General features: G+C 39.4%; 1 protein-coding gene across 1 annotated transcript in view; it reads left to right on the forward strand.

The window, feature by feature from the left end:
- Nucleotides 1-797: 797 nt before the first annotated feature.
- Nucleotides 798-26,840, forward strand: part of MGAT5 (alpha-1,6-mannosylglycoprotein 6-beta-N-acetylglucosaminyltransferase) — a 117,055-nt gene continuing 91,012 nt past the window's right edge. Inside the window, exon 1 of the mRNA XM_082284669.1 lies at nucleotides 798-884. The gene's annotated coding sequence lies outside the window, so the exon portion shown is untranslated. The remainder of the gene's footprint in view (nucleotides 885-26,840) is intronic.

Here is a 26,840-nt window from a genome sequence, read left to right on the forward strand (position 1 = left end):
AGGTAACCAGAAACAGCTTTTACTTTATGTTGTCCTTATGAAAGAAGGCTCGATCCATACAGAAGAGCAGAGTGACCACGAGATGTCACCCAGCCTCTATGAGCTCTTATGAAGACTGGGGGAAACAGACCATTCTGAAGCCGAGCTGAACGAGAGACTGTCTCGCCACTACAAAACGCAGTCACCTCCTTATTGCAAAAATACACCAGCTTCCTCTGCGCTAATGGCTCTCAGAAGCGAACTTCAGGTAGAGCGTAGAGCTTGTTTCAAAGACAGCCTAAGCGGATGAACTGACACAAATACCTGTTCCTAATGCTTAGGAAACGTGTTGGCTGCTGTAACGCGTCCGCTTAGTGCGGGCAAAGCCGCACTGCTGCCAGCGGCGGGATCCGCGCCCGGCCTGACGGGCTTGCCGAGAGAAACCCTCACAGGAGGGGGACAAGCCCGGGGAGGCGGAGGCCGGGAGCCGGCTCCGCACACTCACCACGGCGGGCGGCGGCTGTGACCGTGCCCAGCGCCTAATGCCCAGCGCCTGGTACCCGCGGCCTGTGCCCACACCCGGGCGGTTCCCCCTCACGGCCGCCCCTGCGCGCTCCGCGCCCGGGCACGCACTTTGCAGACGCTCCCTCGTTCTGCCTCGCCCTGTCACAGGCGCTTCCGGCCGCGCGCGCTCCCCCGCCCCTCCCTCCTCCCTCCGGCCGCTCCGCCGCGCCGCGCTGCGCTGCGCCCCCGTGCGCGGCCGGCACTTTGCAGACGCTCCCCGGCGCCGCCCGCCCCCGCCTGGCCCGTCCCCCCGGCGGCGCGGCCGCGCCTCCGCCCGCGCTCGGCCATGGGCGCTGCGCCGCGCTCCGCCCGGCGCGGGGACCTGCGCGCTGCCCGGACAGGTGAGGCGGCACCGGGCTGCGGGGCCGGCGGGAGCCGCCGCCGCACCCAGCCCTGCTGCGGGGGTCGCTGCAGCCGAGCGGGGGGGGGGGGGTGCCCGCCAACACCCTCCTCCGGCCCGGGAGGCATCGCCCCCGCCTGCCCGGGCGCGGTGGTGGGCGCGAAGCGGGAAGGATGCGGGGATGGAGGGAGCACCGAGCGGCCGCCCCGGAGCGGCGGGGCCCGTCCTGGCCGCGGCCCGGCCGCCCCCGTCACCTTGCGGAACGACCTTCCGCGGCGGGGGGAGCGGCGGGGCCCCCCGGGCCGGCCGGGCCGGGCGGTGGCTGCGGGGGAGGGGGCGGCCCCGGGCGCACGGAGCGGCGCGGGGAGGTTTCGCCGAGCGCGGGTGGCGGTGCCGCGGGTGGGAGGGTGAACCTCGGGCGAGAGTCTGTTGAAATCTCCCCCTTATGATGCCATTTACAAGCTATCTGTTCCACCCGGCTTGCTGGTTTTGTTTCCTCTTTCCCTCTCCAATGCTTGGTAAACCTCTAGGAAGTGAATTTGAGAAAAAAGGTTCCTGAAAGCTGTCTTCTCGGTGCCAAATGTGCCTTGGGCTGCCATATCTACTACTTTTTTTTTTTTTTTTTTTTTTTTTTTTTTTTTTTTTTTTTGCCGGAGATGCATTGAGGTTTGGATTGGAAAAAACAGTGCTTTTTATTTGCCAGCTTCGGTGTTTCTTACACATCAACATCACCTTGTGGTTTGATCGCAGGGATTTCTCTCTGTCAAAAGCAGTGACTGACCTGATGTGATTGCATAGGTGTGCGGACCTATATTGAACAAGTATTATATTGTTTCCTTTGAGTTTCAGCAACTGTTTAAGGCAAAGTTACTTTTTAGCATATTTAGGGAGAAAATATATGTCACTCAGTTTTGAGGAAGTAAACCTTGGTAGAGGCTTTCCCCAGTGTCAAGGGTCTGTAGGTTCCATCTTTACCAGATATGGTACAATATCGGTCTCATCTTTTGAGAACATATTTTTCTTTCTGGCATTGGGGTCAGCAAACCTGAGAAAATGAATTCTCAATTCTTGCACTAGATCTTGTTATATCAATCTCTCTGGATAACTGCAGCAAGAATAGAACACTCTTTAAATGAAGGCTCACTCTTGAGATTCATGTTATTATACAGTCTTATTTGTCTAAAAAGCTCTGTCACCTTGTCCCGATGAAATAGTATGATGGCTTTTTCAACAGCATGACTCATAATCCTAAATACAGGAATGAATTTTGACTTAGTGCTGTGCAAGTGCTTTATCTCAGCAAACAGCTTTGTGTGTAGAAAATGCAAGCAGGGTGGAGGGAGTCGCTGGTACTCATCTGCTAATCTTTGTCCTCAGGAGGACAGCGAGTTGTTTCCAGGCTGGGGGTATGTCTTTGCTCCCAAATCAATGAGGTGATGATCTCAGTTCTTTCAGAATAGTTTTGCCATTTCATAAAAAGCTTTCAGAAACAGAGGAACCGGTTAGTTCTTGGTTTCTGTATTATTGAAACCATTTTGCCTGGGGACACGAAGTTCAATTTAGTCTGAATGGGTGATTTACCTTTTTCCTTCTTGATCTCTGTGTAATGACTCTGACTGTGCTTCATGAGAAACTCTGCTTACTGCAGCACCCACGGTTCACATAATTGCTGCTGGTTGTACCAAGCCTAAGAGTAGGGGGAAAACCCTTTTTTTCTGGTGGTTTAATTGCATACAAGGTATGTTCGCTTCTGCTTTCTGTTCTATACCTGTCTGAGATGAATGTAGGGAGTAGTTTACTCTTAAAATGGCCCGTGGAACAGTATGTTTACTGAAAGAAATGTCTATTCTTCATGATTTAACATATGCAGGCTGTTTTCTGTTGCAGTTATGTAGAATATGGATTTATTTTGTACGAACAGAATAAGGATTAAATAAGAACATATGCTTCATCTTTTCTGCATGATAAATCCATCTTGCTGTCCCGGAGGAAGGCAGCTTATACAGCCTGGGTTGAAAAGATGCTGAAAGACAAAGTGACTGAATGCTGAATATAAGAAGATCAGGTTGTCTAAGCTCCCCAAACTAGACTGCCTAAAACTTGGGAAGCAGCCAGCAACACTGGGTGCAAATCATGTAAAATCCTTAATCTGCTTCATGAAATAGAATCTGGCAAAATAATGAAGTGTTCTGAATTCTTAAAATGACTTAGAATAAAGACAATTGCTCTCCAGTTTTAAGTCATCTCCCTCCAACCAGATTCCCTTCTGTTCCCTTGTATAACAAAAAAAAAAAAAAAGAAGAAAGCTTTGTATTGTTAATTTCTATGCTTCAGATAATATGTGGAATTTTATTAGCACCACTCCTTTCCCTTCAAGTTTGAAGTTGTTTTTTTTTTTAATTTCCTTTGCTGGGTTATGTTTTTGGCGTTGTATGCTGCCATCCTCTAACAAGTTCACTCTGCTTTTGCTTCTGTTGGATAAAATAGCTTAGCATGCAGTTTCATTCCTCATCTTGGCTCCAGAATTTTAATAGAACTTCAGGAGTCATTGACATTAACTGCCCCTAGCAGGTATTGTAACTTGATTATTAGCTGTGTGGTAGGTGTTTTGAAGGCTTATGTGAATGCAGTGTTCGTGTTTTGAGAAGATTGAGATATAAAGGAGACTTAGTGTTTTATGAGAGAATGGGAGAATTAGTTCAGGTTTTTTGTTAGGAAGAGCAGTCCCAAGGGAGATCCAGTGGCAAACATTATTGTTAATTTGCCAACAGATTGACTTCATGTTTGCTCAGTCTCTTAAGTAGATGTGGAAAGAAATACACTGATGAATATCAAAGTGCCAGGTTCTGATAGTATTTTCACTTACATCACATAGTTCCCAAAGTGTCTGCAGAACTCTTCTGCTTAGCCTGTTTTGGAACCAGGGCACTCCAGCAGCAATTCTTGGTGAAAAACATCGGAAGCATCTGCTAAGGAAATGAACACACTGCACAGTGCTAATCAGCTGGGAATCCGATGAGTGGAAACTCTTTCAGGAATCAAGCAGCTTTGCTATTACTGCATCTTCAATTTCAAAATAATTCTAAACTGTTTGGAGTGGAATAAGGTCATTCTTTATTCCTCTCTACTTTTGCCAAATTAAGATTTGTGTATCTCTGTATTTCATGTACCACATACACGCGTGAACTTAAAAAAAAAAAAAAAAAACAACCAAAACCAGAACACCAAAACCTAACAAATCTTTTGTTCTTCTTCAGAAGAAAAAGTGGAATTTTGTGTTTGCAACCCTCTGTAGGCCTGCACACTCAAAACTCTCTTGTTTTCCTCTATAAGCCTCCTATTATTGGCATAGACTATTGAAGCTTTGAAGGCTTCCTTATCTATTTAACTTTCATTTCCTGAAGAGCCCAGACCTATAATGTAATGAAGTATAATTTCTCTGAGGAATAAATCTCATTCAGATCATGTTTTGGTAGTGGCTTGATTTCCATTGCTTTTGACCGTATTTTTTTTTACTATTTCTTCCTTGTTCTGGTGAGTTGATAAGTTACTGTAATTTATGCCTACAAGGAAGGGGTGAGTAGAGTTTTCTACAAACTTAGACTAGTTAGTAGACACACTTAGTGGAGGGTTTTGGTTAATGACATAGGCCCTCTAAATTGGATGTCATCTGTGGAGGAGCCACCGTAATGATGAAGAATTGACAACGCAGGTGCTAAGATGGCCTCCCAGCTGTGAGGCAGTGGCTTTCTGTGGCAATGCAGACTTTTGTCAGAGTGGGCAGCCTTATTCTTTTATTCAAACTGGAATAGTTCAGCTGTCTTGAGATGAATTTGTGGGGTTTTGTTCTTTACCTTCCCACAAGGAGAAGTCTTGTCTGCTTTAATCAGGTCAATCATTCAAGCCCAAGGTCTGTGCATGCACTCAGGCGAGGATGCAGGTCCTTTGAGAAACTTCTGCTAAAGAGATGGCATTTCCATACAGGTGTGGCAGCTTGTGTACTAGGGAGACACTGCAGTGAAAGTACAAAGAGAAAATAGTTTGGGGGACGGGGATTCCCTCTTACAGTACTCTAAATAGCGAAGTCCTTTTCACAAGGAAAGCTTAAGTCAATGCTGTGATTCATTTGATTTATTATTAATGGTTTGTATGAGTTAAGAATCCTGTGATCGTGGCCCTTTGAGTCTCACAAGGACCTCTTATTCCTCTTAGCTAACTGTATTTTTTCATATATCCCACAGGCATTCCAAACTGTTTAACCTTGATTATTAGTATAACCTGCTGACATTTGTCTTACTGATATTTACATCCTGATAAAATCCTGTAATCTTTGAAAGCAACCAACCACCTCTTTTGACCTTGTCCTTTAGACAAAGGCATTTCCCTAGATTACAAGTAGCATGCTGAACCTGATTTTACTTTTATTGGTTGTTGCTCATGGGTCATGTAGTTTGTTACATTTCTTTATATATAATTTTTGACATAAAATTTATTCCTTATGGTTATGTTCCCCTAGAATAGTTTTACAACTAAAACCTTTCTTTTTCACTCTTGTTAGATTAGGCAATAGAGTCTATTGCTGCTGGTTTCCCATTGCCTGTTAAGGCTGTGTTCCTCCCTTCCTATGTGCACCCTGACTTTTTATTTAACCTGAATTGAGGTCCTAGCAAAGCATTCTCAGATGGCTGCTAATCAAGTAGTAGATCTCATGATAGGGAAAATCCCTTCACCAGAAGGGTTGTCAGGCTTTGGAACAGGCTGCCCAGGGTTGAGTCAGCATCCCTGGAGGTATTTAAAAGCCATGTAAACTCTTGGACTCTATGATCTCAAGTACCTTTGCCAACATAAGAGATTTTATAATTCTAAGATTTCATGAAAGGTACAAGCTACAGTGAATTACCATTCCTGCCCAAGATTATATTTTGTGAACTGGGTGTTTTTTGACCATTGGAAGATACTGAACACTTGGATTTTACTACATTGTGTCATAGCCCTCTTGTCTGCAAAATGTGTGACCAGAGTGGATTAACACATTTTTACCTCTTTAGCAATTAGAATCTTCTGTATCTGCATAAATTCCCTTGGGCAGAAGTTCTCTTGAGTTTGAATGCTGTGTCTTATCCCTCACCTCTCTTTTTTTTTTTTTTTTTTTCCAGTTCTCACCCTTTCTCTTTGTTTGTTGCTTTTCTGCAGAGAGCTATTACTGTTCAATGGAGCTTCAATGCACTTTTTGAACTCTGCAGAATGCATGTAATATACCTGGAAGACAATTTCGAGTATTTATGGACCCACATAACTAAACTTGTATTTTCTCTTCTATTTTGACCTTCTTTTTTGTAAAATGAAGCATAAAATGTGTTTTGATTAAAGATGGTCTATCTGAAACATTTCTTAGACACATAAACCTTGTCTGCATAATATACATGAGTAAAAAATATACATAACTACTTCATTCAGTGAATTTGAAAATTGGTATAGTATTCATAATAAAAATCCTTGAACAGATAATCTACCTCCTAACAAGCTATAAGTAATTTCTGTGAGTCTTTCTTGATAGGCTCTGTTCAAGTACAGGTTGTGCAATCACTTAATTTTCCATATTGTAGATTTAGAAGAGTGAAAATACCAGCTCCAAGTTGCTCAAGAAAGTTTCATGCTGCACCTCTACACCTCTTTATCAGGCATTCCAATTCATTACCTTTTTCTTAGTTTCTCCCTATATTTGAATTGCCCATTTCTGTCTTGAAGTAATTAAAGCTTGTTTTAATAATTAAAATAGCAATAAATACAGGAAACATAGAATATCTCTAGAAGCATTCCTCAGACAGCAGCAACAATGTATTCATCATCTTCAGATTCTCGGGTTGAGTTTTCTTACTGTCTTGTGTTTAGTATGAGTTGTACCTAAAAATGGGCCCCCTTTCCCTAGAAGGAGTAGAGAGTGTTATTTTCCTGTGTGTTTGTTTGGGTTTTAGGGTTTTTAACTTGATCAGGGAATTTCTGAGCCTCCTGGCAGAGGAGCTTTCTCCCTAAAAAAAAAAAAAAAAAAAAAAGAGAGAGAGAAACTAAGCAGACAGACAGATGTATTTCTATTTCATACCTAGGAAATACATTAAATATTCTTGACATAGGAATTTTCACACCTATTTGGCAAACTCCTGCTGTAAAGGTAAAGGAGCTTGCAGCAGTGTTCTCTGGAGGTTCTAATACACTGTATGTGGATACAAACTTCCCTACTTATTTCACAGGGGCACACACACACAAAATAATCAAGGCACACCTCCAAAACCCTCCAGTATCTCAGCTTTTGAAACACTCTTACAATGCTGACAAAAATGCTTTTGGCTAATGGTAGACCTATAGTACATTTAGGGATGATTTTGGCACGAGGAGGGGCTGCAAAATGAATGGCTATTTCTTGGCTTGCAAAAAGATGCTAAAAAAAAAAAAGTGAGTAAGCAGTCCAAATAAGGCACCAGTTTGAAGCAGGGGTTGTGGAGGTCTTACAGGCATTGCTTGCAAGCAGTGTGTAAGAGCAAAAAAATGAAAATATCTCAGTCTGTATGTGTTGATGGAAAACAAGATAGGAAATGTTCAAATACGTACCTGTATTGCAGGATTTGTGAAAAAAAAATTCCAGAGAGATCAGGAAAAATCTGAAAAAATATTTGGAAGACTGAACAAAGTGAGTTGTTTGAGAAAGGCTTTTGAAGCACTCAAGCTGTCTGTAAGTAAAACTAAATTAAGATCTTGAGCATTAAATTTGAGTAGACATGTAGCCAAATAAGAATATTTATTATTAATTTCTTCTTAGATTTAATTAATAATTGTCACCCTTGTAGTTTGGCAAGATTTTGTCAACATAATCAGTAACTGTGTTTCCTGATCTGACAGTATAGGAAAAGGGTGTGGAACACGCTGTAGAGCAGTAAAAAAGAGATTTCTCAATCTCTACCGCACAGACTTCAGCCTAGGTTTTACAGGATATTTGACCACATTATTAAAGCTACCTTGTTCCAATTAGTCCCTTAGCATATTGATTTAGTTTTCTAAGTTCTTGTAAAAATGAGCAGTTTACTTCCCTGAATTTCTTTTCATTAAATGCAGTTTGTCTATCAGGATTATTGATCCTCCAAGAACATGGTGAAAGGCAGTATCATTCTGTTTTCACTTCACATCTGTTCGTGTTATGCAGCTACTTTTCTTTTACTAGACTGCAAAAAAGCACACAGGAGGAGAAAGCTTCCAGTGGTTTTTCTGCTAAAGCTAACAGCTATTTTACCATAGATAAAATCAACCAGTTTTGTAGACTTAGTCTGATTTTAAGAGCCTATAATCAAGTTTCTGTATTTTATGGTTATACTTTAAATGTGGTTATGGTTATAGTTCAAAATAAAATATTAGCTTATTATTTCTAATAGACATTTTCTTAAATACCAATAGGGTTTTTTTAGAAATCAAAAATAATAGTAAAAAAATCTTTCTTTCGATAGCTTAACTTCTCTTGAAACAGAAAGATGAACTATGCTTATAGATAAGCCACAGTTCTTATGGGAGTACTTTTCCTGAATTTTTTCAGTAGCTTGGCATTCATAAGTTCAAGAAATTGGATAATCAGCAAAATAAGAACTTCTGACTGTATTAATGATGTGAGAAATGAAACGAAGTTGTAGGAGTGTTTGGTTTCACAAAGTGATTTGACCTATGACTGAACGTACATCCTGATGGTTTGAAGCCTCTCAGGCAGTTTACTGATACCAGGTTTTGGCCCCAGTTGTTAATTCTTGTGAAGTCTTTGAGTGTCAGAAATGACTCTCCTTGGGTTCTGGATTGATAACTTAATGGAACGATTCATGATTCCTTTGAGGGAAAGGTTACAGTAACTTTCACCTGACCTATAATAGCAAAATTCTCCCCAAGGTAAGTTAGAGAATGTTTGAGGGAGCAAGGAGGAGCTTCAGGCTGGAAGATGCGTGAGGGCTTGGTGTCCAGTACAAATTTCTGAGTACTTGTGTCTGAGATGAAATTCTGTGGAAACAGTACTTTCCCACTGGAAGTTTGGAATTCCCGTTCAGTAGATGATCCAAGCTGGCTCCTGAATATCCAGTTAAGAGAGCAATAGTTGCAGCACTGTTGATTTGTTGCCAGCAGGGATTCAGTGTTGCCACGGGTCTGTGGTGAAAGGACTGGATCTTTACAGTGATGTGAGGAGAGTTTAACCGCAGTGGGTGAAGTTCTGTGCCGGTGTAAAAGGCATATTGCAGTTTACTTAAGCTCTTTTTGAGTTGATGCTATTTAAACCTCTGGCTCTGTATACTGAAACCAGCACAATGAGGCCCGAGTGTGCACTTAAACTTTCCTTTGAGGGCTGTGCTGGCTGATACAGAGCAAAAGCTTGTAACAGATTTAGCTTCTGTTCAGCTTCTATTAAAGTCCTTGTACCTTGATTCATTTCCTGGCGTCGTAGTTTCCATATGCACCGGTTGCATAGCTTTTGCATTGTGTAATGTCACAGAATGCCACTATTGAGTTACTTAAAACATGTCCAAGAACACTTTCTTACATACTGAGATATTGGCATGTATGTGGCCACTTCCAGAGCAAAGAAAACTGTGACCCTTATAAATGGAAAAAAGTTTCATTTTTAAAAAGCTGTACTTGAAAAATAGTATTGTACTTTAACATGTGGAAAGCTGTTAACTACATGTGGAAAGCTGTTCTACATCAATTTTTCATATTTTAGTCTTAAGAAGGGGGTTAGATGGAGATCTGAAGCATCTGTTTTCTCATTAGTTGGGGTTTAAAAATATGTTAACTAGCAAGGGTTCTTTTTTCCCCTACATTTGAAGCGTAAGTCTTCTTCATCCCGTGCACTTAAAGAATGGATTTTTTTCCCCATCCACCATTAGTACTCTGGTTTGTTAGAATTGTCTTGGGCTCTATTTGGACTGTTGTTTGTACATCAAGTCTGTTCTACCCTTGAATATTTTTCCTGGTGGATATGGCAAACTTGAACTCCATTGCCTACTATCAATATACATTTTTATGTTTTTTTATCCAAATTTGAAAACAAAAAAAAAGCCTCTTCACTGTATAAATTCCTGATAAACAACTCAGATTGCACAGTATTGATTCTGGATGTGTATTATGAAAAGAGCTTTTTAATGAAGATGTACTCTTGCCCTTTGACAAGCTACAGAATATTTTTAACTGTGCCACCCACCTTATTCTTTAACTAAAAATTGATATTTAATTAAAAAGGCTGCTAATGCAGCATTGTAGTTTGGCAGAAATTACTGTAGGAACCTTACAGTGTCTACCTTGCCTGTACTATGGGGAGAAAGTGCATTGCTCAGGATAAAGATGTTCGTCCAGGCCACATAAATGCAGAATTATAGCCTTTTTAATTTTTTATTTTGTACTGACCAGCTCTGTCATCCTTGCATTTCATAAACAGAGAAAGAAATCTTTCAAATGTTACTATCATACTTCTTTTGGTTTTGCTAATACATTCTGACCTGTGTTGTGTGTGTGCCTCAGTGCACTGCTAACCATTGTCCAGTTTATTACGGTGTTCAGGTCTTCATTTATTAAAATTTGTTTAGAATGTCATGGGAATCTCTCAATTCTAAGTATGCATAATTTGAGTTTGGTGGTGTGGGTTTTTTCAGAGGTTGTTCAAGCCAGATTTCAGTTATATTTGAGGAGAGCTTTCTGTATCCTCTGCTGTGCTTGCAAAAAAAGCATGATTTCCATCTTAATCCAGACTTCTGAATGACTTTTGTCATTTTTTGCTCCAAACATTTCATCTTCAGGGATGAGATTTCACCATATGACTTGAAATTTTTAACACACATTAAACATAAGCTTTACTTCACGCATTCCTTCCCATCCCACAAAGTATTCTTCTGAAATTCTTTTTCAGTTCCTGTAACCTGATCTTTTATTAAACCAGTTAGGAAATGCCCTTATTTACTGAACTCCTTGACTTCTTGGGCTAAAAGAGAACTCTTCATCCTGCTCCACCCACCCAACAAGCCTGGATGGATTTTTTTTTCTGTACAATTAAGTCAGAGTTGATGAAGTCTCTGAATGGTATCTGTGCAGTTGTGCTGAATCTTTGTTGTAATCAGCTAAAAATAGGTTCTAGTTCATCTTGTACCTGTCTGTTGCGTTGCTCATTACCTATTTATGAAAACAGATGATTTCAAGCATTGATTTCTTACCACATGCCTTCAGAACACCAGTTGATCTTGCATCTTTCTCTTTGTCACAACAATACCTCTTCCACACAGATCCTCTTTTTTGGTTTGTTTTTTCTTATGAGGCTTTTTCAAGTGACCTCAGGATGTCTGTAATGATTGAGCGTGTTTTACTGAAGGTCTGACTCATTGCCCAAGTTGTGAAAGCTTTGAATCCACAGAAAATGAAAGTAGCACATTGAAAAACTGGGAAATCCATGAGTGTCCAGTAATTTGTCCTGGTCTGCAGATTTTTTTTCCCCTTGGGATTATTTGCACCAGAATTATCTTCCATGTTTTTGCTAATATAGTCAATATATTATTGCAATAACATATTTGGCTTTATTATTCTAAATGTTTGTGTGGGAATCTCATCTAAGGCTATCATTATACCTCCCAAAAGAAGCTTGTCAGGATAAGCAAATGAAAATATTATGGAGAAAATACAAGTCTGATACTTTACATTGTCTCAGTGGTCTGTTAGAATGTAGGAAAGCTGAGAAGAGCAAGGCAGCAAATAAATCTTAATTTAGACAACTTTTAAAATTTTATCTTCTGAAATGTCCAGTAAATCCATGCTAACTATTGTCATTTTGTAATTAAGCTGCTTCTTTTAGAGCTGAACCTGAAGTCATATGAAGAGTTCAAACTGTAGGATACGACTTTTCTTAGGCTGTTAAAATAACAGCTTAAGTTGGAAACTATTAAGTGATAAAAGCTGCAGAAAGAAATATCATATTCCTCTGAAATACAGAGGAAAATGTTATTGAAAAAAATTTTTTTTTTCTTTTGTCAGGCTAGTAGCTTGAACTGTTCTCCTTTCTAAGGCCAGACCTAATAATAGAATTAATTGTAAAATCACAGAATGGTTTCTGTTGGAAAGGATCTTAAGACTCTTCCCGTTCCAACCCCCTTTGTAGGAATACCTTCCACTAGACCAGGTTGCTCAGACCCCCATCCAACCTGGCCTTGGGCACTTCCAGCCACTGCTGAAGTGACAGCTCTTGGGTTTTGGTGTGTCCCCCCTGCAATCAGAGCCACTGATGTCCTATGAATGCTCGTGGCTCAAGTACACATTTACCTACTTCAGGCAGTGGAACACAGCTGTAAGGCTCAGATAGGACACCATGGTAGGATAGTCTGTGTTGGATCCTCATGGTTGTAGCTTACAGACCAAATGGCCTGCTCAGGATGTTGCAATGTGCTAAGATAACACCTTAAATAGTTATTTGCAGGTTACTGGTTGTTACAAAGATAAGCCAGTGTGGCCCAGTGATAGAGCATTTAAAAGAGAAAGGCTTTTTGTATCAACTTTTAGGATGTCTTTGCCAGCACATTTACCCTGTGAGTTGAGAGGAATGAGTATTTTCATAATATTGGAAAATCTATTTCTCTGTCTCTGCCTCTTTTTCTCTTCATTAGATTTGACTAAACAGTAAAGAAATCCATTCATCTGTGGTAGTGTCAGTAAAGTGGTCTCTGTTTTCCTCTCTGCTGGTACTACAGTACTGTTTCAAGATCATTTACATTCTTCTCAGAGTTGTAAGTGATCTTTTTGGCAGCTTTGTGCATTTACATTAACTGCTGGATTGTAATAATTTTCAAATGGATTGTCTGAAAGTAGAGGTTTTGGGTACACATTTATAGATGAGTATTCCTGTCTGGGTTTATTTTATGTCTTGTACATTTACTTAACTAATATGAATGTGGCTCTAGCAAGAAACTTGTTAGATCAAAATGCAGAGCTTTCACTGTCACCATTCTAGATATGGACAATATTGCCTACTGAATTTCCTTTCTGATTCTGGAAACCATTTGGATTTAGGAAGCTATTTAGGAGGTATTTTTTGGAGGTTTTTTTTAATGTTTGAGGAAGAAGGAAGGAAGCCTTGATGTTTACATTTATATTGTATACATTTCTATTGTTTATAATGTGTTTGTATTGTTGAAACACAGGAGAACTAACAAATAGGAACCTAATGTTTTTGAGTGGACCTTGGAAGTCTGACTTAACTGCCTTGTAGATCTTATCCCTGTTATTCAGATAATGTTTGACAAATATATGGACATTTTATTGTACCTATGTGGTGTTTTCAATTTGTATTAATGTCCATCTAATGTGTGAAGGAGCTTTTATTTGCTACACAGCAAAATTTTCTGCTAGAAGGAACATTTTTTTTCTCTTCCATCCATCCAACTATGAGTGGCAAGGAGATTTGTGAATGCTAAGTTTTATGTGACATTTTAGAGAACAGTTACCAAAGTGGACCAGTTTCTGCTTGTTTTTGGAAGACCATTTCATTTAATGACAGTACTTCAGTTTAAACCATGTGTTCTAAGAACTGGCTTGTGTTCCCAGCACTGCAGGGGGAAAGCTCAATGTGCATGCTTGAGAACACACCGAAGAGCACACGTTGGGGAATTCCAGGACTGCTGAAAATTTAAGAAGAAGGTAGAAGGTATTTAACATAATTACATAGCTTCAGATTGTATAGACCTTGCACAGTTCAGACAAGTGCAAAATTACCTCACCAGGTTTGCTCCTTTTTTTATTTAATTGATTTGAAAGGTTGGAGAGGGACTGGATTTCTTAAACTGAGGAAGTTCAGAAAACTGTGGTAGGCAGGTGAGGTAAATGACCTTCTGATATGCTTCAGACTGAAAAATATAAGATTAAATCCATGACAACGCAAATATAATCTCATTTTTGAGTTACATAAGACTGTTTAAAGTGGGTCATTAGTATTGGGGAAAAACATGTTTTAATTTTCTAGGCTTTTCTTTTTTCCTCCCCTTCCCTTCCCACGCTAGAGGGAATGCTTTCCTCTAGGGACAAAGATAGAATAAAGCTAAAAATATCACTTGTCTACTTTATTCTCCATCATGTTGTTTCAGTGGTAATCACTTGTTTGAGATTCACCTTCAGAGATTCTGCCTGACATAGGGTGATGTGCATAATGAATATATGCAAACATATAGCAGTTTCAAATTCATTCTTTATTGCACTTAGGTTTTAAGTTCACAAATTGCTGTAATAATTAAAGAGATTTGGTAAGCATTAATCTATGCACTTATGGGAAATTTCACCTTAATTATTTACTAGTTGCGTGAGATGGAAAAAAACTAATTTAAGACCTGGCTTGAGAGTTTGGCTTCTCTTGTTTCCTAATTTCAAATGATATACAAACAGATTAAGTTTCTCTTTTTTGATAGTACCACCATTTTCAGGGGAGAATAAGAAGTTGGTTGTTTGAGAAGTGTGGCCTGTGTGGCTTAGTTAGGGATTTTGGTTGGTGTTCAGTTTGGGGTTTTTGGGGTGTTGTTTTGTTTTGGGTTGTGGGGGTTTTTTTGGAATGGGGTGGGGAAGGTTTTATTGTTTGGGTTTTTTTCAGCTAAAAAGAAATCTTGGATAGAAAGTGAATGGCTTCTTCAGCAGCCCCTTAGAACTGAGACATACAAAGGGAAGTACACCTAGGTGTTCTTTAGACATCCAAAAATGTAAACTTTAAAAACCTAGTTCTCTCAAAAAAAATTTTTATACTGTGTTTTGGGTAACTGGGAAAAGGACCAAAATGTTCACTTTCCCATTCATAGTGGGAACCATGTGATGGTGATGAGCAAGAACAACTGCTGCAAATCATGTTGAAGCTGTAGCTCTTCCTTTGGTACTCCTGACTGTCAGAATTGTCATAATGGGTTACCAACAATGGGAGTTGCATCCACAAAATCCAGCTTGCAGCTTCTGATGGTAATTTGCTTTGAATTCCCATTCAGTAGCTAAGTCCTGTGGGAACCCAGAATGCAGAGAATATTTCTCTGCCTGTTTTGAAGGGGTTTTACCCCCCTGGACAGTACTGGTTTTGGCCTTTGTCCATGGGAAAATTTGCCTAGCCTCTGGGAAGAATTTGAATCTACAATGGTGTGAATTAGGTGATAGAATACTATGTGAGATTATCACAGGGTGAAAAATTTAGAGTTTTTAGGTCTATTTGCATAGTAAATAGATAAAAGTAGAAAACCTCAAAATGGAGGATAAGTTGTAGTTAAAAGCTTCTTCTTCCTTCTTCACTAACTCCATATTTTGCAGCAATAGTGGTTTGGGATGATTGGATAAAGAATTCCACAGTTCCTGTCTACAGGATTTAGGAACTTGTTGGACATTGGTAAAAAAGTGAAAATATCTTGCGTTTTAAGTTTCACTGGGTAATTTACCTTTAAAAAGGCTGTGAGATCTTGATAAGTTGTCTTCTTGCTGCATTCCCTGCTCTGTGCTATGTCTAGGCCACGCCAGTGGCTTGTACTCCTTAGATAAGAATTAATAAACACCTATCTGGAGACTGAGAAGCCATGAAGTCCCATTCGCCTCCTTTTTTCTCCTGGCAAAAATCTGAACGTCTCCCCCATCAGGGAAGACAACAATTAGTAACGCAGACAGCGTTAAAGTCCTATTAATCCAGCCTCTTGTTTTTCCCATGTTTAGATTCTTTATAGGAGTTGACAGTAAAATTTTTCAGTTCAGGCTGAAAATTACATGTTGGCAAATAAACAGGTAACCATTATAGCACATCAAATCAGCATTTATTCAAGCTTTGTGCGGAGCCTTTGATCAAGTACTTGATAGTAAGCCATGATGTCAGTGTGCTAAACCAGAAGAAGACAACAGGATGATTGTAGGAGAGATTCCTGCAATCTTGATGGAAGGGCCAGTCTATGCAGCTTGAACTATGCTAATCAAAATACCAAGACCAGATTTGTAGCTGAAATAGCAAATTAATTATTGCCCTACTTACTTTGCAGTAATGTCTAGGGGACACTGAGGTTAATTTCATGGGCAGATGTGCAGGGGCAATGACTTCTGGTTGGAGAAGTAGAAGTCTGCTGGCACAGATGGATTCAGAATAGCTCTTGTCTTCCTCACTTGTGCCTGTCACACTGAGATTTAAGCCATGCATACTGAATCACGTCCCATTTCATTTCCGTTTGTCAAATTACAAAACCATTTTCCCTGTCACTCTCTCCTCTATTTTGACTTCACTGCAATAGTTTCTCTTACATGGCTGCATGAGTGCATGAGCACTTTTCTGTTTTCTAAATTATTCTTCATGATCAGAAAGAGACTAAAAATTTGCTCATACTATGTTGTAAAGTACTATTTTGAAGAAAGAACAAAAAAGAGAAAGCTTTGAATAAGTTACAAGCAGTAATGGTTCCCTGATATTGGTTGTGCTGTAGAATATTGGGGTGCATGGAGAAAGGGAAAAGAAGGGATGAAAGCACATCTTAATTTGAGTTTAGGAAGCTCTAATTCCATAGTCAATAGAGAGGATGAGGCTTTTGGGGCTGCTGCTTTGAATCACTCCCTAAAACGGGGAGAAGGGCTAAGCTAAACATCTCTTTGCTACCAAAAGATACAATTTCTCCTTTTCATTTTCACCAGCTCTGATACACACCTGACCCATCTGTTAGACAGCTTGGTTTGTGAAACAAGCAGAAAGCTAATGTAAGAAAAAGGCTTCTTTTGTTTTCATGATGTGAATCAGGTCTTCAAGGGATCTGTTGATCTGGCATGTGCAGCACAAAGGGGGGTGTGAGACTGAGTGCCTTGGAGCAGTAGGATAAGTGGGGTGAGATTAGGCTGCTCCTCAGCGTGAGCTGTTGGCTCAGCTCAGCTGTCTGCTGTCCCTGGACCCTCTCCTGTGGGTCCAGAGGCCTCCAAGGGCCCCAGATGTCTTCACTGACTACAGAGTGACAAAACAACCCACAGCTTCCTTTTCTGCTCTGGTGGCAACAGTGGCTGCTGTTGTCATCTTTCAGTGTTAGCTTTTCCTTCCTCTTCTTTTCTCCTGTGTAATGTTGATTTTTTTTTTTTCTTTTTTTTTTAATTTGAAATCAGGAAACATAGTAGTTTTAGTAAATCTTTATACCTTGTTAGGTATATCATCAGGAAGTAAATGGTGGGAGGGTTTCTGTGGCAAATAAAGCTAACTTTACCTCCTCAACTGTAAGTAAGGTATATCCGGAATTTTTGCTTTATGGTTATGCTCGAGAACAACACACTTAAAATATACAGCTGGGTGAGAGTGTCCTGCCACACCTGTAGCCAGGTCAGAGTTCAGTGCCAAGTCAGGTGAAGCTCCCTTTCACTTGTACCACATCTGGGTTCTTTGCCTTTTGGCAAGCAGTCAAAACTTGATTCAGCCCTTTGCAGGCATTAAGCGCTGCGCTTAGACATTGTAGCTCAAAAGACTGTCCAGTGTATGGTGTGAAATTAATCAAAAGGAAACAAAATTAATGACCTGCTGTGGTGCCATCCATCACAATATCGCTCAGCAGGTGTGAAATTAACTTGCCTTGACTGTGGATTAAATTGAATGGCGTGACGTGAACCTACAGGAACTCTTTCCGTTAGTTCTGGGTGTTTTAAAAGATTCCAGCTTAATGAACTGCTTATGCCATGCGCTGGATAGTCTTATGATCATTTACCAGCATGAGTTTAGATTACGCTCCCTAAGAAGATCAAGTATTACTGTATCAGTAAAAATTGTTAAAGGCAGGCCACAGAAATGTGGTTTTAATTTCTGTAATTACTGTGCACCAGATGGTGGATGTATACTTTTTCCAGCATAAGTACTTTAGCTCAAATATACGCAGTTGTGATCTTTATTTACAATTCATCAGATTTTAACCTAGGTGATAACAATTCCGTCGTTATGGCTCATTATGAGACCTTCAAAGAAGTATGGAGACAAAACCTCACTATTGTTTATTATGGTTACAAAAAAGCCTTTCTTCTTGGGTTTGTTTGGCTATTTTTTTCTCCCAGATTTTAGTAACAGTGATAGCAAAAATACCCACTAATATTCACTACCCACTAACTTTGTTTTGGAATAAGTTATCTAATAGTAGAATATGTACTTATAACATTTGGTGTAAATCCTAGTTAATTTAAGAGCAATACTATAAAGATGCAAAATATGTTACAGGTTACTAACAGCTTGAGAGAAATGAGGAAAATTAAGGAAATGTATTTCCCAATTTGGATCTAAAGATATTCTGCCAAATATTTTCTTCTATTCACTCCTATTTGCTTATGTATATGCACTTTTTCCTCCATAGTTGCTCTGGTAATTGTTTTTCAAAGGAGCTATTATCATTGTTGTGGAAGCTCTCTGACTTCTGAGTTCTTAGTGGATTTTTGCTGAGTATGCCCAGAACATCGTCCTCTAAAATGTTCAGAGTCATTGCAGCCCTTTGGAGAATGCCCAGTGGCATTTTTTGCCCTTAGCAGAAAATGAGTCACATATGGGTTTGTTGGGAGTTTTTTGTTTTTTTTTTTTTTTTTTTCTTCTTGTCTGCCCACCCTCCCCTTTAAATTCTGAATACATGTTTCCAAGAGTTAAGGAATTTGCATGTTTGTGATCAGGAGGAGGACTTAGTTATGACTTGCATGGCAGCTTTCTTTGAAGTAGGACTGGCGTGCAGCCATTAATACATTTTCAGGATGAGGTGTCCACAGTATATTGGCACATACTTGATAACCTGGTCTTTATAAGTTGATTCATTTGACATCTTATTAAGGGCTGTCTGTGCTTTGTATAAGTAGTACTGTTTTGTTTAAATATTGTTGATAAGAAAAGTGTTAGGCTGGTGAGAGTGAATTAATTCTTTACAGTTGTTGAAACAAAATACTGTGGATTTTGTGTCAGAAGATAATTCTGACATTAACATTAGTAAAATGGTTTTGATTCATAACAAACATGGTATAACTACAGAGAAATGTTAGAGTTGTTCTAGTTCCAGTACTGTGTCACTGGCAGTACTTTCTTCAAGGATAAGTAGTAGCTGTAGGATGTTCTAGAACTGAAGAGCTCTGTAGTCCTCATTTGGGTAGAGCTGACAAGATATTTCGGAAGTTTCTTCTTTCCTTGAAAAGAAACATCAGCTTTGGTACCCATTTCAAAATGAGGAAGTAAGCAATTAATGGAGGCCTAATTCTTTGTAACATTATAAACATTAACAAAGTCGTCCATCAAGCTTTCAACAGAGAACAAGGTTAGGTGGTTACTGTGTCAATCATATTTCAGCTGGGGCTTTGAACTGCTTTCTTTCCTGCATTAGAAAATTATTATTTTGATATGAGTGTAAAGAAATTTACTCTTAAGGCTTAGATTGGAACACAATGCTCTTTCAACCTTCTTTATATTGAAATCAACCCAGGGATACTGTGTTCAATTGTCTGCCTGCAGTTTGGGTTTTACATTACTGGCTTTATTTAATTGTACTCCTCCCTGCCTCTTGTTGATGGCTTTTATAGTTGTTTAAGCTTTTTAAATTAATTTGTAGCTCTAGGGGAGATGGGGAGAGAAGAGGAAAAGAGACAAGTTTACCTTCTTTTGTGGAACTTCTGGTTTTTGAAGACAAGTGACAAGCCAAGCAGGAGTGGTCTATGACAGCTGTGGCAGCAAGAAAATTTAACTGTCCTAGCAAACCTTTTTGTCAGCTCACTTTGGTAGAAAAAAAGGCCTTTCATGCCTGTTTTTCGTGACAGGCTGTGTAAGTTGGGTCACATAGCTCTTCTGCTGGGCCTTGCATTCAAACTGAATTTGTGTTGGCTGGTTTTGCTTTTGCTTTATGCTCTCATAGCTGTAATATCCTATCACAAGAGAGCATGAAGTTAAGGTTTCTTCACTGCAGGGTTTGATTGTTTTTTATGCATCACTGCTAGACTGTGGTATGAGGAGAACTCAGATTTCTCTACTTTGCCTGTAGCAAGAATATGCAAACTTGCTTTGTCAGAGTTAAGCAGTGTGATGTTACATGCCTGTGAGTATGGGTTCCTGAGAAGTATTTGGATTTGGCTGAAAATGACTGAGAACTGCAGCTAAAATTAGCAGAGATGGTCCACAGCAAATAAACTGATCCAAGGGAGAGAAAACAAGAACAAAGTCAAACAAACAAACAAACCCCCTGCTTGTTCGATGCCATTTGCACAACTATTATTGTGATACAAATGTCTGTGCCTACAGAGCACTGTTCATGTGCAAGATTATGCTGACTTTACTTTCTGATGGGCTCAGAGATCATGAGGAAGTGGAGATTTTGTCTACTAGCAAGGATGAAGCAGCAGCTACTGGTTAAATCATTGGGCAGGGTTTGGTTGTTGGGGTTGTTTTAGAGTTTTTTGGATGTGGGGGTTTTTGGAGCTTTTTTGGGTGTTCTGTGTGAGGAGTGAAAACTTTTCTTGGCTTTTCACATGACATTTTCTATTTTTTCTCAAACTGCAGTTGATAAATGTCCCTTCCCAAAGGAATTGCTGTAGACCTGTGATTGTCATTGTAACTCAGCCAGGGATAGACAGAAACTTGTTATATAAGAAGTCAAAAAAGATGATATTTAATAAGAGGTTTATTCTACATGGCAAGAATTTAAACTATTGTTTAATTAGCAGGCAAACCACTTACTTTGCCCTCTAGTTCGTTATGTGTTATGTGGGTTTATGACACTGATTCATATAGCTTATTACAGCTCATAAATGTCACCATAAAATTAGTCAAAATAAGAGCATTAAAGTGCCTTGCTGCCATTAGCTACCCAGTTGGTTTGGCTTTGGTGACAAGTTTGTAGATAAGGCGTGAATTTTAGAGTTGAAAATGTCATAGGACTTGAGTACCACGCTGCTTCTCATTATGGAAAGAGACAGCCTCTATCTAAAAGTTGTAGATGAAACTTATTTTCTGGTCATAGCTACTCCTTGCCTCTCCTTGTCAGCAGTGTCAGTCAGTGAACTGCACCAAGGTTAAAAGCCATTAAAAATTGTGATAATTGTCAGTAAGTCAGTGATGCCACTTCTGGGAACACAGTACCAGTGAGATGCTTTCATTGGATATTTGTGGTTTTGCCCAAATGGCAGTCAGTCAAGATGTGGAGCTTAACAATGTGAGCTGAAGTGGCCACTTCTTTAATAGTGCAGCTAATGACTTCCAGATGCAAATTATTGTAATATGGTCAAATACTTTACGTGGATCCTGGAGTCTGCATCTTAGAAGACTGTTGTCATTGTGAAAAGGAAACCATGCTGTAGGACAGAAAGTGATTTTATTGTGTGGCTTTACATCAATAAACTTCAAAAATTGTCAGATATTATATACTGTTTATTATTTTTTACATATAGAAAATAAGATATGGGAATGTACAGGGAAAGTAGTCCACTGCAGTGACAGAAGAGCTGTCACCTGATCCCAGACCATTTTAGGCAAACTAAAGCAGCCTGTCAGCTTTTTTTTTTTGTTTGCTTAATGGGGTGCATTTAGAGATGTGTAAGTGACTGAAGATAAACTTTATAATGTGTATTTTTTTAAACTGTCACACTAAACTAGAATGTCACTTTTAGTCTCTGTTCAGAGGCAGATCTCCTCTGTTTTTAATAATTTATGTTGAAATTGTGTGAAAGATTTAAAATGTCACAGCTCTGAAATAAGAAGATTGATACTACTCTAGTGTGATCTGATTTGGATTCTGACCTAATTTCTTTTAGTTAGTGATTGGTATAGGACTTGTGGGGTGCATGAGCTTATGACTTTTGGAGATTACTGACTGATATTTTTAGGTTACCAGCTAATCCTGTTTAGGTATAGGATTTTCATCTGAAAACTGGCAGGTCTTTAAATTCTTCCTGTTTTACTTTAGAATGACAACCGGAAATTGTACAGAAAAAGCAATGTATTGCTTATTTCACACTGTCTTGTGCTGTGGCTTTCAGCTACATGATGATTTTCTGTGTGCACAAGTTTAAAAAAATGCTGGTTTTCTTTAATATTTAAACAAAAGTAAAATCTTCCATTGAAGCTTAGTTTTGCACATGCTCTAAAAGAGTTATGGGAAAGCACTGTGTACACATTGCCCCAAAAATCTTCTGAGCCTTTCAGTCTGGATTTTCCTTATGTTGCCTTGTAGCTGTTTGCAAAGCAGCCAGACTATAGCTAAACTAACAAATGCTAATTCACACTTCCGTTTGCTTATTCAACAACTGTGTTCCATATACAAACACTCTCTTCCAGATGTTTTTCTCCTTGTTAGCAGTACCTTTCATGTGCTTCTAGTATTGCAGAGAGAGCCTTGTTCTTCAATCCCACACTTAGGGAGGGGTTGCCATCTGCTGTGTGTGTCTGTTTGGAAGGTAAGCATTTTGTCACCTGTTCCTGCAGATTGAGACCATAATGCTTTGCCAGCCTTATATATGAGGTTGCCTTTGTGAATTTTATTCAACTTTGTGAGAAGTGTAAGGAAGCAGAAAAATAAAGGCCATTGTAGCTTGAATGTTGGAATGTTATATGGAGGATTTTACCTCCTGTAGCTGTTTTGTTTCCTTTTTCTATGCCCTTTATGATGGGAAAGGAAGCCATACGGAGGTAGAGAAATGAGAATTTGTACTAAAAGTGTGAAGTGTATGAGTAATGCCATGTTGTTTTGACAATGCTGATTAAACTGTGTGGGTTTTGTTGCTGGCTTGGCATGCTAATATTAATAGGCTTTGCCCATTTCAGTGAAAGGACACATATTGGACTGAGCTTGATGTAAACGTCTGTGGGTCCCCCTGCCCCAAGTTTTACTGTCTCAAAAGAGCTGCTACAATGCATACTCTGTGTACTGAAACCTCTTCCATTCCCATTGCACAAAGAATTCCCCTAGTGGCTTGGTGAGGTCTTCATCTCAATGGAAAGAGAGCTGAAGTGAAAGGGAGGGGAGTAGGAGGATGTCACATTCACATGGGAGATGTCATGCCTGCTATGACATCCCTGCATCCTAGAACCCAGTTAGAGTCATGCTCCTGTCTTCTGAAGGCAGAAAAGGTGCAGCTCTGGTTTCACTGTTAGCAGTGAAAGACAGCAGCCAGGTCCCAGGAGCTCTCCCACACAAATCAAGACAAATTTTGCAGGGCATTTTTCCCTGTGCTGCCTTCTACAGCAACTCTTGAGTGTTATTGAGGGTGTGTTTAGGGAAGAAACCGATTCAGCTGCTGTTCTCAAACAGCTGTTGGGGTAGAGGGAGCATTATCTCCCACTGAGGCCTTATGTGCCTCTTTTGTCCCTTCAGAACTGTCTTAACAACTGTCCACATCTGCTTCCTTTTCTTCCTTTTCCCTCCTATTTCCTCTTCAGTTCCCCTATATCATTTGTTGGGTTTTTTTTGTTTTTTTTACTCCCACAATATAGAAATAAATAATATCAAATATCTGCAGAACTTAATTGACTTGTGTTTTTTAAATCTGAAAAAGCTGAAATTTTAGAGATTTGGTAAACTTAATAATTTGTATGCAGCTGATCTGAATATTGTATAAATCACACAGAGCTTCAGCTTTCTGCTATTTAGTTACCTGGCAGCAGTCACATGGAAGAGACAATGCTGCCTAGATACTCAAGTTGTTTGGATAATTAATTTATTTTATTTTTAATCACACAACTCAGATTTTGTGGTATCAAAAGGAGGCTGTTTGTGGGAATGGTTTTGACTTAATTTGTATGTGTATGCATGGGATTGAGCACATTCATTACACTAGGGCAGACTTGTATCTGATTTAAGAGGTGCTAGTCAAGTTTTATTCACTTTCAGCGAATTCCTGAGGAGTGCATATGTACATGGATACTTGGTAAGCAGGCATTTTAAAGCAGAACTTTGAAGTCTTACTCATAAGGTGACTCAGAAAAATCAGAATCCTTTTCTGAGGATGAAGGTACCTGGAGGAAAGTACTACTGAAAAGAGCCAGTGGGAAGATCTTTAGAAAGGGACATGAAATTCGGTGAACTGTATTCTGGTGTTGCCATGACTTAAATATGAGAATTGACCAAGCTTGTCTTTAATCACTTAGGATGAAAGCAGAGGCTTTTCACACACTTGCTTAGTGATATTTTGCAATGTATTCTGGGACTGTCTGGGAAACAGAATGGGCTTGATAGTAACCTGCATAAAATTTAATTGATAAAATGCTGTCATTATAGAAAGCTGTTGAGTCTATAGCTATCCTTTCTTTCATACTGGAGATCCAGTTCTTTCAAAGCATTTTCAAAAGACTTGTATCATTTACTCAGATAAAGGCAGCCAAGGTTTGTGCCAAAATACATTTACTTGCATATTAGAAATTGTGATGATGACGGAATGCTTATTGGTTGGAGGAAAAAAAAAAGGTTTTGCAAGATTTTAATGGTTTTTTTCTAGTAAATGGTTGCAAGAATTGTAGCATTGGCTCCAAAATTCTTTATCTGTACGGGTTGTTTGTAAAAGCCAACTGTGCATAAATCAAGTAAGATGCTTGGAATAGATATTTGAAGTGTGAAATGTATTAATTTATTCTTTGAAGTTTTAGAAAGCCTTTAAGAGCCTATACAATGTGCCAGCTTGGTACCTTGGACTGTGTCTCCAATGTGTGTGTTCTCATTTGGTTGACTTTTACTGCTGTTGTTGTTACTAGCTCTGAGTTTTACATATAAACTAATGTGGATGCTCTTCTTTGGTATTTACAACTGTGTTGAAAATATTTCACTTACAGCAGATCAAGATGGGCAAATGTAGGCTTATGGTAGTAATAGTACAATTCTTCAAGTAAGTGTGAGATGCATTAAAATACCTTGTTTTATTTAAAACACCTTCACAGTTAACAACACAGTTGAAACTGTAAATTGTCCTTAACCCCTGAGTCATTCTATGCTTAGCATTTTATGTTATTCTGTATTTCAGGTACCATATCTATGTGAAGAATAGTATTTAGTTTTTCACAGATGATGCCATGTTAACAGGAATATTAACTGAATTGCTTCTACAGCGTTTATGGATACTTCTTGAATTCCCATGTGAATGTGTGCCACTTTGGGTGGTGTGTCTGGTTTGAAATATTCAGGTTTGAGTGGTTTTCAACTCTGTCAAAATAAGTTGCCTTACCTACTTAACTCTTGACTGGAGAAGCTATGCCTCTTAAGGGACTGGAGCATCTGGTATGGGAGGAGAGGCTGAGAGAGCTGGGACTGTCCAGCACGGAGAAGAGAAGCTTTGGGGAGATCTTACTAATTTTTATAAACATCAGATTGGAGGGTGTAAAGAAAACAGGGACAGACTCCTCTTGATGGTGCTCCATGAAAAGGCAAGCTGCTTTAATATAATATTTAAAGATAAATTTTCTCTATGTGTTTCTTTTGTATTCCAGATACATGTCTGTGTCAGTGAATACTATCACAAACCTTGTAGTCTTTATTTGAATTACTTGAACTGTGTGATGGCCTTAATTAAAAAATTATTAATCTCTTGCAAAACCAAATAAAAACTTTACATCAGTGGAGAAAAACATGTGATCTGAGTAGAAAACGAGAACACAGATAAAAGGCCTTCTTACATTTTAATAGTAAATATCAAAGTAGAAGTATCGAATGTGTGTTGGGTGAGATTTGTGTGAGGGTGGCTGAGTGTGTCAGTAGACTAAGGCAATTAAATACTTAGGAGGGGCAAGGGGAGGTCAACTGCCATTTTAAAAGCTGGATATGAAATCTTACACTGTCAAAAGTAGTCTTGAATTTATACAAGTGTTGGGTGTTGGAAAACAAGGACACTTTTTGTCATGAGAAACACCCTGTCCATGTCCAGTCAAATGAATGATTTTTGAAGATGTTGAAAGTAGGTTTTGGGTTTTTTTCCCAATCTTATTTTTCAAAAACAGAAATTGAAAGAGTTGCTCAGTCTCTTTGCAAGGCTGTAACAATGGGTCATTGCCAGGCACTGCAGCAGGGGTTAAGGATGATGGAGAGATCAGGCACAATGCTGAAAACAGAAATGTTAAGAGAGAAATGCTGAATTTGGGTCAAACTTTTTCTTTTAGCTCTTCAAAGGAGTACTTTGTTAATGATCTTTTATAAAAAGACACTCTAGTGCATTCAGTGAGTAGCTTCTTCTCAAGCATTGTCACTGTAACCACTCAGTGTATTATGTTTTATTTTCCAAAGTGAAACTATCTGCTACTTTCACTATTTAACAAAAAAAAAAAAAAAAAGAAACAAAAATGCATGAGTAGAGGTGATTTTAGAGTAGTTTTCATTTTCTCAGTATGGGAAATGAATGCACTTTGAGTAACATCGAGAAGGATTTCTGAGTGATAGAAATTATGCCCTCTTAAAGTGCTGCGAGCCACGATGATTTTTTTGGTAACTGACAAGTTCACCTCTAAACCATGTCCCTTAGAGCCATATCCATGTGACTTCTCCATCCCTGAGGAATGGTGGCTCCCCCACTTCCCTGGGCAGCCTGTGCCAGTGCTTGACAACCCTGTCAGTGAAAACCCATTCACCTGCTTCCACTGTTAACTAAATCTACTTCAGTTTGCAAAGGATAAAAGGATTTCCAAGGTTTGTCTTCTCATCTTTTTCTCCTTACCTTGACTGCAGCCTGTGCTAGGTCCCTGTGGGCTGTCACTGTGCTGTCAGCTGTGCAATGCTGATGAGTCTCAAGGAAGCACAGCAGCAGTCCCTGCCTGCTGCAGCCTCTGCAGGGTCCTTACCAGGCTTGTCCTGTGTTCAAGAAGGCCACGTTTCTCAGCAATGTGAACTCCAGGAACAATAATAAATTCCCTTGCAGAGGGCCCAGCATTTTGGTGCAAAAGTCCTGGCTGTGATATCTGTATTTATTGAATTTATTAAGAATCTGCAGGACCTGAGGAAGTTATAACACTGTTAGGTCT

The sequence above is a fragment of the Coloeus monedula genome (genome assembly GCF_965178545.1).
Source record: "Coloeus monedula genome assembly, chromosome: 7".
Lineage (NCBI taxonomy): Eukaryota > Metazoa > Chordata > Aves > Passeriformes > Corvidae > Coloeus > Coloeus monedula.